Below are 3915 nucleotides of genomic sequence, written 5' to 3'. Positions count from 1 at the left end.
GGTCTTCAAGGCTCATTGTTGAGCAACACTGATGAACTGTATTTGATCCAAGCAGATGTAAAACCCTTCATCATTTTTAATGAAAAATAGTTCTATTTTTTTCCTATAAAGAAAAAAATCTTTTACAATGAGTGGACAAACGAACATAAACAAAAATATGTATTAGGCTTTGTAATTTTTGGGAGATTTTGTAACCTAACAAGACAAAACAAACAAACAAGCCGAAAACAGTTTTGTCATCTGAGGCTTGGGGGCATTTCAAGACAAACAGATAGATATCTGTGAGACCATTACAAAAATAGACAGAAACCTGTTTTGTAATATTTTGGCACTATTAGGATTTCTAATGAGTTTAAAGACCAAGTGCAAATTGATGAAAAGTTTTCACAAAGATTTGCTGGATTCACCCTCAGATTTTTCCCAACATGCTATAAGGAATGTTAAACTAATTAAAATGTTCTCTGTTACTATATATGGGGCAACTTACCCAATTGCCCATGTGCATATCAAACAGGAATTTAAACTAATTAAAATGTTCTCTGTTACTATATATGGGGCAACTTACCCAATTGCCCATGTGCATATCAAACAGGAATTTAAAACATTTGTGTGAATCTAATTATTAACAACATCAATATGAATTGCGGGTCTTCTCAAAAGTGTTAGAGAATGTCTTATCGAATTAAAGAAACTCAATAGAACAAACTGCCTAATTCCCTGAACCCACAATTGCAGAGCAAAGTTTAAAGTAGACCTCCAAAAAAGACTTTCCTCAATGATAATAAGATAATCAGAAAGGGTTTTCATACCTCTAGTCTTAGTCTTACAAAGAGGAAGATGCTGCACAACTTCCTGCAATAATAATGCATCGACCATCTTCCAAAAATAGCGCCAAGGATTTCCACCTTAGTTGTGAAAATCAAAACTTCAAAAAAGCAAACTTTCCCAAGATAAAATTAGAATTCGAATAATGTTATAATATTTATTAATTATAATAAATATTTTAAATTATTTTCTTTTATGTGGTAAAAAGCAATATTTTTACAGTTTTATTTATAAAAAATTAATTCCATTTAATAATTCTATTATATATTTTTAATTATTATTAAAAATTCCATAAACAAAAAAACCTTATGTAAGCACTTCACCCATATTTGAAATTTTATTAGCATGAAGAAAATATTTAAAATTTTATTAGCATGAAGAAAATCAAACTATGGGAAAAGTCACAACAACAAAAGCATGTGCTTTTTTAAAATAATTTTTTTACTTTTATTTTGCACAACTGCAAACCTAACTGTTATCAAATGCTTTCATAAAATCAAATATGACAGTTGTATAAAATTAAAAGGGGAAAGCAACAAGAACATGGCACACTCGATATAAGTTGTTCAATTTTACTTACAGCTTTTCTCGATAGAATGTACTCTTCACTGATAGGAGGATTTGGCGTTCAATCATAATCTAATACTCTATGCATCCAGATGCGTTGGATCATTGTTGTATGAAGATGCGGAGCCGATCTTCCATGATCTAGAAAGATGACCGTTAACTTGAAGAAGAATCCAAGAGAAAATCAGTTAATTATCACGAAAGAAAATCATTCTCCAATTTATTTAAATTGGCTTGCACATATATGTAGGATTTCAGAAAACCTCCTATCTGTTATTAGTATATTTATAGTAAAACTTGACCGTTATCAAAAGAGGAAAAGCCAGAAAAGCAGGGCACATAAAGTGAAAAAGCTCCTCTGAGGCGGTGGTAGTCTACTATAAGAGAGCGCTCCCCTTTTTCCGGTCTCTGTGTTTGTCTATTCTTATGTCTTTGAGTTTGTCTGTTCTTATGTTTCCATGTCTCCGTGTTTGTTTGTTCTTGTGTCTCTGAGTGGGTTTGCATGTATATATGTCATTATTATTTCTGTTTCTATGTATTCCTTTTGTGTGAAATTATGTCTGTGAGCCACAATGCATGAAAAAGAGAAGGAAAAATTCCTCAGCAGAGGTATTTCAATATTATTTTATAGCTAAATCAAATCGGTCAATGCAATCTCCAAGCTACTTCTCAATGGATGGATGAGGTGAGGCAGATCTTGGTTTTCATTTTATTTATTAAATCTCTAATCTCTTTCATTTTAGTATTAGGAATTTATTGATTTTTTGTTTTTCTGGATTATTTCAGCTTCTTTACTCCTCATTTAGAGAGGACAAACCACGGAGTGAGCACAACTATGGAGCAAGTAGCTTTAAGGTACCTTGCAGTTACTTCTCAATACCTGCTTGATTGTGGTGTTGTTGCTTTAAATTTCGATTTACTTATAAGATTCAGAACTTGTGGGTTAAAAAATGTATCCGCATCCCTAATACAAAGCCGGGCTTCACAGAATATATTGAGAATAGAACAGGTTTTCCCGCTGTTCAATCCTTCGCGTAGATTTAGGAATCGGGAAAATGAAGGTGAATTACTGAAACATAAATGGTTTAATAGTTCTGATGATGAAAATGAAGGTGAATTACTGAAGCAGAAATAGTTTAATAGTTTTGATGAAATATAATTTAACCAAGAGTTTTTTTTCAGATTTCAGGTTGCTCTTTGTTTGAATCGATTTTAGTTTAGATGTTTGATTTATGGGTAGTGGTCGTACTTTTAAAACATTTTCAAATTTTATCTTCACAATTTTGTTTCTCTTTATTAGCCGCCAACACAGTCTTTCTCCATTCATCTTGAGATTCCGCCTCTTCTCTATCAAAATCAAATCCTGAATGGAAGTGGATTGGGTTGGGCTTAGATGGTGAGAGTCGTGGAGATACAGAACCCCACGACTCGCTCCTAAAAATATATGTTGCGAATCAAGCCATGATGGTTTGGTCCAAATCTGCCCACCTCTGCGAAAGCAAATTTGGTACATACTAAGTGATAGATAGACGGAAATAACAACTGACTATAGATGATTCTTACACCGAATAGAAGCCAACAATTAACTTCTCTCAATTGGAATCCAGACCATATAACAATCGAATATTAGCAACTATATGCAACAGGAAAAGAAGAGAGTGAGGCTTTCTTTCTTCCTGAACCTAATCCGTCATCTCGTAAAAAAAACCCGTTTCAAGATGCACTTACCCTAATCTGTCGTCTTGAAAAACCCCGTTTCAATATGCAGTGAGTATTATATCTAGTCACGAGAGCGTTAGGCTAATATTCTATTGGCTGGGAGCATGACAACTCAGCTAGGTTGCTGGATTCGATTCAGTTGGATGTTACATAATGATTTTAGTATTTCCATTTCCACACCGTTCCTTGAATTTGCTGTTGTACGGGAGCATGACAGCTTAGCTAACTAGTTGGCTTGTGTCGTGTTGGATTGTACGCACAAATTACCATATCTACATCATCAATTGTTGCGGTTATGTGTTATTGGACGAAGCATGGGAAGGTCCATTATAAAATTACTATGTATTTTTCAATGTTCTTTTCACACGCGGAGAACTTATTTTCAGAATTCCATTAAAAATATTTGAATCATTATTATTTTTTTTTACGTGCTTTTCAATAATCTATAAAAAAAAAAAAAAAAAAATTAATGTTTTTATGACTTTTATAAATGATTGAAAAAAATTAATAAAAATAATAATTATACAAATATTTTTAATGGAATTTTGAAAAATATATTTCCGCTCGTAAAAGAACATTGAAAAATACATATAATATTGAAAAAAATGTTATAAAAAAACGAACTATAGTAATTTTTTCACCGAAGTAAAATAAAACATAAAACATGAGATCCTATGATCCGAGTATAATTGGCCCTTTTTCGTCTATGTTTATATATATATATATATATATATTATTTTTTTCTCTTATCTAAAAATATTTAAACTAGCATTTGCACCTAATGTTGCAAAGGAAACGCCGTAA

Source organism: Pinus tabuliformis, chromosome 7 (assembly GCF_031772625.1).
Source record: "Pinus tabuliformis cultivar Carrire ecotype Pingquan chromosome 7, CPIR1, whole genome shotgun sequence".
Classification (NCBI taxonomy): domain Eukaryota; kingdom Viridiplantae; phylum Streptophyta; class Pinopsida; order Pinales; family Pinaceae; genus Pinus; species Pinus tabuliformis.
This window is presented reverse-complemented; position numbering follows the sequence as displayed.